Raw genomic sequence first — 14,138 nt, forward strand, 5'->3', positions numbered from 1 at the left:
TGGGTCCCGCGGTCGCCCGACCCCGCGGTCCCCTCCCTCCTCCTCCTCCACGGATTTGGCGCCAACGCCACGTGGCAGTGGGCCCCGTACCTGGGGCCGCTGATGAGGTCGGGGTTCAACGTCTACGTCCCTGATCTCCTCTTCTTTGGTGGTTCCTTCTCGCCTCAGCCTGATCGTTCCGAATCTTTTCAGGTCCGAAATTTTCAATTTTTTTAACGAATTTTTATAATTTTATAACAAGTATTTTTGCAGACAGAACGTCAATTTTGTCGTTTTAGTTAAGTATGCTAACTAATAATATAGTTTAAAGAGTCAAAATAATCTAATTTCTAGCTTAAGTTCATAAAACCCCCTAACTTTGGAGTGATTTGCACAAAACCCACCTGACGTTTAAGAATTTGAGAGATCCCATGAGCTTGGAGTTTGGAGAACACGATGAATCCTTGATAATTCAATCTAAATGCGGAGAAAATTCCTTTGTAGGCTTTTCCGGCAAAAGGAGACGATAGTAGGGGGGGGGGGGGGGCGGATGCATGGCATCTTATTATGGGAATGTTTTCGTTTGCGTAACTTTTTGAAGGTTCATAGTGATGGACTTTTCTGATGCTTTCCAAAATTTAAGGAAGTTATCTCTGCTCTCTAAAGTTCATGCTGGCTCTGTGCAAATCATTGTGGAGGACTTTCTTTCCTCTGAAATTTACCCTAATTTCTGTTAGTGGCTCCGCAAAACAGTATTTGAGGGTGTATTATGAAAATGCCAATTCCAAAATGTACTCTGATTGCGAATTAATTTGGGATAATGGCAAATGACAAATCTTTAAATAATCCCAAATCATTCACAGGCAGCAACCATTATGGCGGCGTCGATTCGGGTGACCCACTCGTTGGAGTAGTTGGGGTTAGTTATGGGGGGATTCGTGGCATATAGGATAGCGGTGATGTACCCTGAGGCAGTGGACCACGTGGTGCTAATTAGCGCTGGGGTCTGCATTGAGGAGCGAGATCTACAGTCTGGAATGTTTGTGGTTTCTGATCTGGCGGAGGCAGCTAGTCTGCTGCTCCGCAGACACCGGATAAACTGCGACAGCTCGTGAGGCTGACCCATGAGAGGCCATTATGTGGTGTGCCATCATGCATTCTTACGGATTATATACGTGTGAGTAAACTGTTCCTGCTTATTAATTGTGCATCTGGTCATTTATGTTTTGAATTGATTAACATAGCACTTATTTCATTCCATGTTCCTGATGGGCATGAAAATATGAATGATTGATCTCATGATTTGGACTCCATACTTGGCCCATGGCTTGTAGTTAATGCATGGACTAGCTTCTTAGTGTGATGATAGTGTCCCGTTGTCTTTTATGCATGAAATTTTTTCCATGCGATATAATTTGACACTTGGACATGGTTTGCAGTAATGTACTGATATTTTCCTTCTCATAGGTCCCCTTCTTTATGGATGGCTTTCTACATGTAACGGTTAACTTGCAGTTACGGGAGATAACCCTCAATAGAAAGTGAAAGAATATGATTCATATAGCTGACCCCAAATTGATAATGAATTTGTTGTTGTGTTGTCGTTGTTGTATGGGTTTTTACCTATCATATAAAAAGAAGATAAAATTAACTCTAAATTTGGTGGAGAAAGGAGGCTAGAATAGAGGTGTACATGCCTCATTTTTTGGCATCTCGACTCAAGTTAGTACTTATCAACTTGAAAACTACTCTTGTTCGAGTATATTAACTATTATTTAAATGTATTTTTGAGTTCACAATTTATATTTATACTATATATTAAAGTAAACCACTTGATTGCCACTTGATAAATTCTTAGATAGTTCACTTTTGAACTTCTAGATATTAAATTATTATCTACTAGATTTTTCATGTGTGTTGCATGATCTTAGTGTTACAACATTGTTGTAATAATTATATTGCAATATTATGATTTTGATTGTTGTATATTGATTTTCTTAAAAATTATATTATACATTAGAAATATTGTTAAAATAGTATATACAAAACTTATTACTTGGAACTTAATGAGAGGAGAGAGAAGAAGAGCATATGTTTAATGTTTTGGAAAAATCAATTAATATTTAATATAGAGAAATTCAAACTCGATAGTCAATTTTTTATGATTGACTTTTTATATTACTATTATTGTCATATTGTTTATTTATTTATTTTAGTTGGTAACAAAATAAAATTGGAACTCTAAGAAGTTGCCAAGTGGCAACCAAGGGGTTTGTTTTAGTAGATAGAATGATTTATTGATTTTAACCTACTTCTTCTTCTCTCTCCCTCTTATTGATTGCAATGAGTTCCAAATAGGTAAGGTTTTTAAATTATCATTCTAATAGTATTTCTAAATTGTAGTATAACTTTTAGAGTGGAAGCAATATACAAGTTACAACTATGAAAATCATTATGTGGTAAACTTTTTAACATGATTTTTACGAGTCATAATACTAAGTTTGGGTAAAACTAATAGTTATATATATCAAAACCCCTCCTGTTCATGTTCTACATGGGATTATTCACTTCTTTTTTTTGTGGTTCTTTTTTTTTTTTTTTGGGGGGGGGGGGGTTTTGTTTATGCTTGTCTCTATTAGGTGATGGGCATCATTATACTAATGCTTCACCAAGTAATGTGGGTCTTAGAGGAACCTGATGGATTTTGGACATAGCTCTTGCGAATTTAAGAAGTGATCCCCATTGATACAAGAGGTGGTCATTGTTACATCCTCGTACGGTACTGCACTTTGACACAAGTAATGTGTGGTGAAACACTTTGTCTTGGCCCTCTTGGGCAATCTTCTGTCATGTCTTGAGCAAGGTTTTAAATATCGACCGATAATTCGATATTATCCTCAAATTATCAATTTTGCGAGTTTTCCGATAGGATAAGTTAGAATTTAAATCGATTATTGTTTTTTGGGGTTTATCGGCGATAATGCAGCGATAAAGATGTTTATTGGCCGATATTAGTAGCTCTTAAAATCGAAATTATAGGGCCACATTATTGGGTTGTGATTTTGGATAATGAGCAGTTTTTTAGTGAATTTGAAACCTGACCCTACCCGTTCTTTACAATAAAACTTAAACCCGATTCTGTAGCCCTAATCCTCCATTCTCTCTCCCCTCATTTGTGCGTATGTGCCCACTGCCCTAATCCTCTGATCTCCGTTACTCTTTGGACTCCGTCAACCTTGATGCTTGCCTCCATCTACTTCGATGCTCGCCTCCGCTCTTTTTCGGACTCCACTGACCTCAACGCTATCGACTTCGACTATTCGACGATGCTCTCTCATCGACGTCAACTTCATCGACTTGACGACTTCGACCGATGCTGTGCTCTCTCCATCAACGCCATCATCAACTGATCGACTTGATGACGTTGACCGACATGAGCTCCCATCGATGCTGAGCTTTCTCCATCGATGCCATCATCAACTATGACTTCGACAGTTCGAGTTGGACTCTCCATTGACACCACGCCCTCAACACAACTTCTGAAGTTGTAGCAATAAATAATATTCACTATTTAGTTGGTTTTTTTTCTAGTTATTTAGTAAAGGTTGAGAGAATGAAAGAGGGGAGTATGGTTAGATTACAATTTGGGGTATCATATTATATATATACATCGTACGGTATATCATTCGATAAATACTACTTATCTCTGATATATCTCCGATATATCTCCGATTTTCGCTATCCAATAAGGATTTTGGCCGTTCGATAAATCGCTGATAACCGATATTTAAAACCTTGGTCTTGAGTAAGAATCTCTCAATAGGTCATTAATCCTAAATATTTACTGCCCTAGCATATTTAAGTAGGAAAATTTCCTCCACTCCTCCTATGGCAATGCTTGCTATAATTATTGAGTCAATAGGAAGTATTAAATATCAAAACCCTCATTCTACACATCCCTTGTAAATCTATTCGCTTAATTGCGTTTTTTATTTGCAACTCTAGATTGCCTATATGTTAAACTTGTTACAGATTGTTACTTGTACGGAGAATTTTAGAATTATCAGGAGTGGATAGTCTACAGAACACTTGTATTTTTGGGATAGGAGAAATCATATTATATATCATGCATATTTTTAAAGGGGAAATATTTAAGCGTTAACAAGGGTGAATATGCATGTTGTGTCCTAAAGAGATGTACATGCCAAAATCAGGATGGAGAAGTATACTACAGAATATGTTGTGAGATCTATGTTGCATGCAAATAGGCAATGTATAATATAAGTTGGCCTTCACACTAAACAAATCTAGAAAAAGTTAGGGCCATTACTGTCATGATATCCTAACCATGTTCCAACTTTATAAGTAGCCTTCTTTGGTTAATTAATCCAATTGAATTGCTAGATAAGGCTAGAGTTACTGCTGGTTGGCTTCAGCTGATTGATTCTGCTCAAAACAACATGAGAAACCATCGAATATTTTCAAAGATTTTTTTTGAAAAGACCATTTTTGGAAAATAATTAGCAAAATCGACCCTTCTACGAAATAATTAGCAAAATTAATCTCTTTTTGGCCACGTCATCAACGCTTGTCAGAATGAGGACGATTTTACAAAATATCCTCTTTAAAATATACGAGACTAATAGTGTAGTCCTGTGTAATATGCATTTGCTAATTATGACTTAAATTAAGTCCATAATACATGAGACTACCAATCCCGTGTATTCTGATGTCCTAAATTATCGACAATGCGATCCCACACATCAACTCGTTAAGCACCAATCACCCTTCCTCCCCTCCTTCCTCAGGTGAATCAACAACATGATTGTCCCGCCCAGCGAGCTGCGTAGATGAATGCGGGAAGGGCTGGATCGTAATTATTGCCTGCGGAGTCGAAGTGCAAGACGCAGTTGGAGATTACTAGGTTGATGTCGGGGGTGTGGGCGGGTAGGCAGTCGAAGAAGCCATGGTCGAGGTGGTTAAGGGTGGTGACGGCGAAGCTGTGCTTAGTGAGGTGGGCGACGATGAGCTGGACGAACCAGGATGAGTCGTTGGTGACGCAGTGGATGATGGCAATGAGGATCGTGATGGGGGTCTGGGGGAGCGAGGCCCACTGCTGGGTGAAGACGCGGAGGTTGCCGACGGGGCTAAGGAAGGAGGAGGTGGAGGGGGGTTGTGGAAGTAGTTTAATCTCTTTATTAGCGTTAGCTAATTACACAGGACTACTAATCCCGTGTATGTTAAAGAGGATACTTTGCAAAGTCGACTCTTTTTGGCCAGTGTTGATGAAATGGCCAAAAAGAGGTCGATTTGACTAATAATTTAGCAAAAATGTCATTTTTGCTAATTATTTTCCAAAATCCGGTCTCTTTCAAAAAATTCTTCGTTTTCAAATGATGAGGTTGGCTATGATATTAATACTTTCGGAAACTTGTATAGGGATGTAAATAACAAGTTCAAGTGCGTCGAGATTATACCAATGTTACCTAATTTTAGTGCATGAAGTGACTAAGTGCTAAAGATATGTAAATAACAAGAAAATAATAAAAGTGTTCTAAGCAAATTATCATTTTAAGTGTGACCGTTTATGTTGCATTGCAAGACGAAAGAGAGCTGCACGGTGTATCATTATCATCACAATGACCACAACTTTTTACCTATCAACATTGATCCGCTATGGAGTACAGATCCAAGTTAAAAATAATAATGATGTGCATCGAAAGCGGGAGAACTTAAAGAAAGAAAAAAGAGAGGATTTAGACTTACAGGCTGCACACTCAAGGGCTTGGCACCCAAAAAAGAAAAAGCTTCGCTATAAGGGGTTCACACCCAACGAAAGAATAGGCTTCACCCTTAAGCGGTTCACACACAACTAAAGAATAGACTTTCACACCTAAGGGCTTCATACCTATCCAAGACTTTCACAGTCTGCTTGTTGGAAACTATATACATGAGGAAAAAATCACCATATATGAATTCTTTGAAACCATAAAGCAATTGCTTGTAAATTAATTATTTAGAGGTGGTCATTTGGAGAATCTTTATGCGGACATTGAAGAAAATTTCAAAATTTGTGATCTTTAGGATAAACAGTTGTTGAGTAAGATCATATGGTATTTGCTATGTAAGAAAGTCATGGGAAAAAATTGGGATCAGATCCCTCCTGAAGCACTCATCTCTCTGCTCTATTATATTGTTCTGTCACTTTTTGCAGAAAACTAAAAGTACTCAGGAGTCGAACCCAAGTTATCATTTTGCCATAATTTAGAAATTGAAATGTTGTTGTTGACTAGTGAAATGTGATTAACTGTATGGTTAATCATCATAGTTAGGACCATGACATCGGCCATATTATGCAACGAAGGATGAGTATCCAACATCAACAGCCAAAAGGTTTCACTTTCTCATACTTTTAGAAATAAAAATACTTTTACGTTATAGCATGTGAAATGTGATTGTTGTCCGGTTAATCATTACACTTAGGACCATGACATTATTTATAGTTATTTTCATGGTTTGTTTTGTATCGTATGACAGGTCATGTGTACTGATTATGTGCAAGAGAAAACTGAATTGATCAACACATTGATCAAAGATAGGAAACTTTCAGAGCTTCCTAAGATTTCTCAGGTGATCCTACAACCTTTCAACTACTCTTATATGAAATCTGGGGTTTACTCAAACCTGCTTCGCACCAACCTGATGGGCTGATGGTGAGATATGCAATACACAAGAAAGCAATTTGTAAAATGCATAAGGCCCTTGTATTGTTGCGTACTTCACCATGATTTCATTCTCATACGGCAGAGTAGAGCGTCATTGTTTCTTGGGCCAAGCTTTTGAATGTTGCTCTCTCTTCATGCAGCCAACCTTGATAATCTGGGGAGAACATGATCAAGTGTTTTCTTTGGAACTCGGTTACAGATTGAGGAGGTACATTGTAGAAATGGAAGTATAAGTAGTTCTTTAGGATGTCATTTCTTAACACTATTTTGCAGGCATTTGGAGGAGAATTCCCAGTTTGTGATCATTAAGAAAGCAGGGCATGCTGTCAATCTTGAGAAACCCAAAGAGCTATGCAAGCATTTGAAATCATTTCTTTCTGATTCTTCTTCCAAAGGTCACAAAAAACACAAGGTAGATGACTTTTCCTTATAGATCGGTTTTTTTTCGGGGGGTTGGTGTAAGCGGTTATTATGCCGTATACAGTTGAGACTGTAGCTCGTCCTCCTTTCCTTTGAACAATTAGCTAAACCAAATGCATGAGTCTACATATTTATTTTATATGAATTTAGTGTTCTTTAAGCCAACTTACAGATGGTTTCCGAAAGTGAAAGTGGAGATATACAGTTTTTCTCTGTATCTTTTATATGATTGACCCTCTTTTTCTTTTTTCTTCATGCTACTGAAAATTGGACATTTTACTGTTATTTCATCGTAATGGTGTCTGTTTTCCAGGGAATAAAGTGGCGACTTTTGAGTAGGATTTCTGGTCTCAGTCTAAAGAGATTTGCTTCTAACAGACCGCTGCTATCAGAAGAAAAGGCATGAAAGATTATTGGAACCCATTAAATTGTGTATAATTGAGTTGCATATTGTTGATTATTGATCTTGCTTAAGATCTGGAACACTAGGGCAAAAGCCCATGGTATATTTCCACATCAAAAAACAGATGAAGTCAGGGCCTGTATCTAATGAGAAAGAGTTCATCCTGTTCGAAGGATCTCTTTTGTAATTTGACTTCAACCGAATCAGAATATAAACGAACTGTGTCATTTTGCATCACCTCATTCGGTACCTTGCTCGTATGTCATAGCATTGATTTCCATTTTATTACTGTTAATTAAATTATGTATTTCTTTTTTTAACGCCTCTAAATACTACTCTTAAACTTATGGTGATGTATTTGAAGCTTCAGCGTGCTGAGATGAAATTAATCTCATAAGGTTCATCCTCCCCCTCTGTGCATTTGTGTTTTGAATGATGTATTCTGTATTTCCGCTAATCCATCGGTTTCCGTTATACCTTATGTGAAAATCCCAGTGTTTTGTCCATTGCAACCGTCTTCCGCTGAATTTTAGCTAAATGTTGTGGATTCAACCATGTTCTGTTGTTCTCTTCTTCTTCTTCTTCTATATTTTCATCTTCTGCACTTGAGTTTTTGATCTTATAGAGTCGTCAGATGGTGAATTTTGTTGGAGGTGTGAACGCATTTTTGTTGCTTTGTGGGGGCCACTTCACGTGAACAAGAAGTGAAGGGATAACCCAAACCGTCTGTTGTCGTGAATTGTTTCACGGTGTATTGGACACAACAAGTGAGACATTTGGTTTGGTCGGTGTCGGCTCAGTTTTGGGAAAGCTTCGCCGAGGTGGAGAATTGTGAACGCATTTTTGTTGCTTTGTGGGGGCCACTTCACGTGAACAAGAAGTGAAGGGATAACCCAAACCGCGTGAAGAGATGAAGACCCAGCGGACAATAGAAGGCTCACCCGAATACCCGGTAGAAGCTTATAAATATCTGTTGGTTCTCTCCTAGGGTTTCGGGCTTGGTAAAAGGTGCGAAGGAGCAGAGGCAGAGGGTTTCTTTTGGCGGCTGTAGCAGACGCAAAGGCAGAGAAGAAAAACAGCTGCAGCAGAGAAAATCCTAGGGTTTTGTGAAGAGAGAAAAAGTATTTGGAGGCTGACCTTTTCTTGTGAAGAAAAGCAAGGAGCCTATTTGAGGGTTTAGATTGTGAGAGTTGTAAACCCATTGTATTCTTTTTCTCTATAATAGTAGACCCCCCCTCCTTGCCCCGTGGACGTAGGCAGTTTGCCGAACCACGTAAAAATTGATTGTTTGAGTTTGTGGTCATTGTAATAGTTTTTAGGATCCCTCGACGCGCAGTCCTAGAGCTGACGAGAGGAAGAGCAAATATCCCACTTTGATGGGATATTAGGCTTTCAGATTCTTGTTCCCTTTGAGAAACAAGAATTCTTATCGATCTTTCTCTCTTATTGTGCACCAGAAACTCTGCCGAAATTTCCGCTGCGCACAACAGGAGGTACAAACAAAATACAAGCCGCTGAGTGACTTTTAGGGACGCGGCATCCTGCGTTTCTTTTATTTTTAAATACTATTTGCCTTCATTTCGTTTCAGACCGCGGGGTTCCCTCACGTTTCCTTCAAATAAATGTAGTTTTCGCTCTAATTTGTTGTATTCTTGTGCAATTCGTTTCCCTACCCGAAGCATTTTCTTAGGCTAATTAAGTAGGAAGGACGAAGCCACAAGCTCAAGGATGTACTTGCTGCTCCAAACAATCTACCAAAATACCAATTCCCTGCGATCAAGAAATATTTAGGACCTTCCGCCACTTAAAAAGTAAATAAAAATAAAAGTAAAAACATATATAAACAAAAACGATGTAGAAAACCTCACATGAAAGTAGCTACCCCAGAACCTGCCACCATATACCGCGACCAGGAATTGCGGGAGGCAGTTTGGTGTTGCTCTTGCACATCTTGCAACAACAATTGAAGTCCCGGTGGACTTCACAATAATGATAATAACAGTGATAATAACAAATTACTCCCACCGCGGGTGATCCGGACGGCTGAAGGTTCTAATATGGTTTTCACAGTCTTGAATTTAATTTCGGACCGAGTTATTTAAAACAAAAAAAAGAGGCTGCAATATGGATAGAATGAGTCTTGGGTAGGGCTGTCCATCCGGGCCGGCCCCGGGCCCGGGCCCGGGTCGGGGTCCGGGCCGGGCCGGGTGATTTTTTTTTAATTTTTTTTTCCAAAATTTTTTAATGTTATTTAAATTATAAATTATAAAAAAAGATAAGAAAAATAATAAAAACAATAATTTTATTAATTACTTAAAATGACATAAATTACAAATAAAAAATGATAAAAACAAATCCTTTATTAATAATTAATAAATCAATTACAAATTACAAGTACAAATTTATTTTGGAATTAATCGCATCACAATAGATAAGTAAATCCCAACTAGGTTGGCACCTACTCACCTATATCACTATCATTTGCAATTATTTCCAAAATAATTCTTTACAAATTGTAAGCTAAGATATAAAAACTACAATCTATTCTTTATATCTATCTGCTAGTCCCAATTCTTCAAATTTATCTTCAATTCCAGCCATCCGATCGATGCCTTGCGTTCGCTTCTCGTACCTCCACCAATCTTGTAAGCACATCACCGCTTGTACAGTATACGGATCCAAGCATGTCCTATGATCGTGCTGTGCTGAAGGCGGATTCCGAAGCTACCGTCGAAACCTGCACTGTTAGTAAGTCACGAACCATGGTGGAAAGTATAGGATATGAAACTGATCCATATACTTTCCACCATTGCAAAATATCTAAAGCATTTCCTTGACATCTAACTAAAGAAGCAGAAAAATATTCATCTATTTCAGAAACCTCCGATGATGACGATCCAAGTCCAGATCCACCAGTTAGCTCGGCTACCATTGCATACCTATCAAAACTTACACTTTTACCTCGGGCTCGGGATGAGCTCGAAGAAACCGAAGCTGCAGACTGTTGTGCAGCTACACCATGTCTAGCTGCATACTCATCATATAAAGTTTGAAAATAATTTCTAATAAGTAAATGATGAGTAGTAGCATTCAGGGTGGTTCCATCATCTAAGTCTATAACCTGTCCACCATACAATGACTGTAACAAACTTCGAAGGCCAATATCCTTCAAGCATGGATCAATAAGAACCCCCAAACCAAAAATATGAGGAATAGGCCTAAAGTACTTATTAAATTTGCTCTCCATTTCAAAAACCATAGGTCCAAAAGTAGCATCCAAACGATATTTATCAAAAAAATTTTGAATATTTAAAATTTGTAAAGCAGCTAAAGTAATGGTTGGATAATAACAGCCAGATAATAACATTGTAGCATCATAAAAAACTTGTAACATTTTATTTAAATTACATATAACTATCCATTCATCTTCAGTTATTCCATAAGTGCTACCAGAACTAGAACTAGAAGCATAATAGTTTATAAAATCAGATATAATGTCTTTATATTCTATTGCTACACTTAACATTGCATAGGTGGAATTCCACCTATGGTCAACATCTTTTGGAATTAGTCTAGGCTTTACATTTTTTCTTTTACAAAATTGTTTCCATCTTTTAAGTCTTTGTTCAGAAGTACTATGCATGTAAGCAACTGTTCTAACCTTTTCTATCATGGGTTTAATTTCAGTAAATGCACTTTGAACAATTAAATTTAAAATATGACAGATGCACCTAATATGAAAAAGATCACCATGACATGGCAATGATAAAGATGATCTGATAAAATCAACAGCTACATTGTTATTACTTGCATTATCTAGTGAAAGAGAAAATATTCTTTCTGAAATTTCTAATTTCATAAGTTCTTCAATTATTAAATTTGCAACATTAGCACCAGTATGTGACTCTTCTATTGCAATAAAAGAAACAACTCTTTTAAACATTTGCCAATTTTCATCAATCCAGTGTGCTGTGATACATAAATATCCAGTTTGTGCTCTAGATGTCCAAATATCAGAAGTTAAAGAAAATTTACAGTTTAAATTTTTAAAATAAGAAATTATTTTTTCTTATTCTTGCTGATAATATTTTAAAATATCACGTTGACAGGTTTGACGAGAAATTTTTTTAAATGCATGATAAAAACCATCTCTAAACATATCTTCAAATTCATCATCTTCTACTAATTTAAAAGGAATGTTTTTAAGAATGATAAACCTGATTACGCATTTCCTGGCTCTGGCAGCGTCATAGTTCCAACTACCGAGACTACCAGAAGAGGAGGATTGAGAAATCATAGATTGCCGGATATCACCTTGAGGAGTCTGGCCTTTGTTGTGTTTATCTAAATGGCGTTTGAGGTGGTTGGTGCCGCTCTTATGATGAGCTTGAAAAATCTTGCGGCACAAAGCACACTTAGCTTTCTGGGTGAGGATCCTACCGTGTTCATCCTTGGTGACGTCGATCTTCTCGTAAAAATTCCACATATCGGATATTGGCCGTTTAGGAGCTCTTGGTGCAGATTCGTCACCACCGGATTCGGGATTAATTTCGGTAGGAGGACTCATAGTAGGAGGACTCATTTCAGGATCAGGAGAAATGTTTTGCTCTTCATAATCAGATCCGGAAGCCATTTGATGAAAGGATTAGAATGTATAAATAAGAGAGTATAAGAGTATAAGAGAGAGTATAAGAGTATAAGAGAGAAGAGATGAGTTTTTGGTGTGAAGAAAACAAATGAAAACCCCCCTCTATTTATAGAACCAGCCCCCTAGGCAAATGACCAAAATAACCTCACAAAATAGCCGTTTTTTGACCGTTTTTGAGGGCAAAACGGTCAAAGGGCCAATCTGACCGTTGTTACCAGGCCGGGCCGGGCCGGCCCGGCCCGGCCCGCTATCTCTCTCCTCTCTTATAGAGTGCCCAAGGAAAAAATTCCTCAAGGACCCAAAATATGAAAACAATAGAGGGGACAAGTGAGATGTCCCTCTCCGATTGGATAATGAGTTAGCCATCATTAATGATGGCTAACTCATTATCCAATAGGAGGGGGACACCTCACTTGTCCCCTCCTATTGGTCCCATATTTTGGGTCCTTGAGGGTTTTTTTTTTCTTTCTTGTGTTTGGTTTATTTTTAGGAGAGAGTGCTGCTACGGGGACTCAAAATATGGGACCAAGGGAGGGGACAGATGATGTGTCCCCTCCCTATTGCATAATGAGTTGGCATGGCCAACTCATTATGCAATAGGGAGGGGACACCTCACCTGTCCCCTCCATTGGTCCCATATTTTGGGTCCCCGTAGCAGCACTCAAAATAAAACAAAGTAAAATAAACCGATGTCGCAAATAAAATAAACATAAATAGGCGCAGCAACTTTGTATTGTTTTTAATGATTAAACTTATTTGTTGGCTTTGTATGTACAAAATTTAGATGCACACATGACAACTGAAAAATCTAAATAGTTGCACACATTTATCAGTAGGAAACAATAGTTCACTATGACTAAAGGCCTACTTTAATTTCTTTCATGCATAAGATATGTGACGTATTTGCCAATTGATAATCACATGTTTTCAATATAAAAAATTCCTCAAGGACCCAAAACATGGGACCAACAGGAGGGCAGGTGATGTGTCCCCCTCTTATTGCATAATGAGCTGGTCATCATTGATGATGCCCAGCTTATTATGCAATAGGAGGGGGACACCTCACCTGCCCCTCCTGTTGGTCCCATATTTTAGGTCTCTATAGCAAAACTCTTTCAATATTAACTACTATTTTCACTATGTGCTCATAAACCAAGTAAATAGGAGACCACTGTCACAAGTAAACCGGTGTAAATTGTTCCTCCCTTGAACCAAGAAAATAAATGGTCAAAATGGTCCAGCATTCAAAACAAATTATGAGTAAGCTACTCGCTTCATTATGGATTCTTCTCGAAAGAATATACTGATTCTTGATTCTAGCGTCTCAAAAAAAACTATTAATTCATTTAGTTGTAGCTTGTTAAAGTAGAAAAATGACTCGGGACCCTAAAATAGAGGACCCTGAGTGCGACATGTGAGGTGTTGTCTCTCTGTCCAGTGATGAACATTGCATTACTGGATAAGGAGGCGACACCTCACCTGTCGCACTTAGGGTCATCTATTTTGGATTCCCTATAACACTACTCTTAAAAGTAATGACTGATATAAAAATATTGAATTCAATGGGGGTACAAACAAAATAGAAGTTGTATCCTTTGTTTTTTTTTTTCGTTTTTTTGCCACTTGTGCCTTCAAACTGGTTTTCTTTCTTTAATTCATCGTCAAACCATAAAAAAACTCGTTAATTCAGCTCTATGATATTGGTTTCACATCATGTCTGAGTTCCCACCAGGCTGAATCATTTGTAAGGCAGGAGGAAGCCGCAAATTGAAGAGATGCAAATTTCAATTGTATAAATCAAACACTTAAATTGTTCGGTATTTTCTTAGAGCTATATAAATTCATAAATATGAACTTACGCTCTTAACAGAATATGCCTATTTAATTCTCTAGTAGTTAGATTAAAGTGCGAAATTAGGAGAAACAAACAAATTGAGGGACGCACTTGAAATTATAATGGCTT

General features: G+C 37.8%; 1 pseudogene; it reads left to right on the forward strand.

Moving 5' to 3' along the window:
* Positions 866-7,769, forward strand: LOC109832737 (annotated as a pseudogene).

Source organism: Asparagus officinalis, chromosome 3, assembly GCF_001876935.1.
Source record: "Asparagus officinalis chromosome 3, Aspof.V1, whole genome shotgun sequence".
NCBI classification, from domain to species: domain Eukaryota; kingdom Viridiplantae; phylum Streptophyta; class Magnoliopsida; order Asparagales; family Asparagaceae; genus Asparagus; species Asparagus officinalis.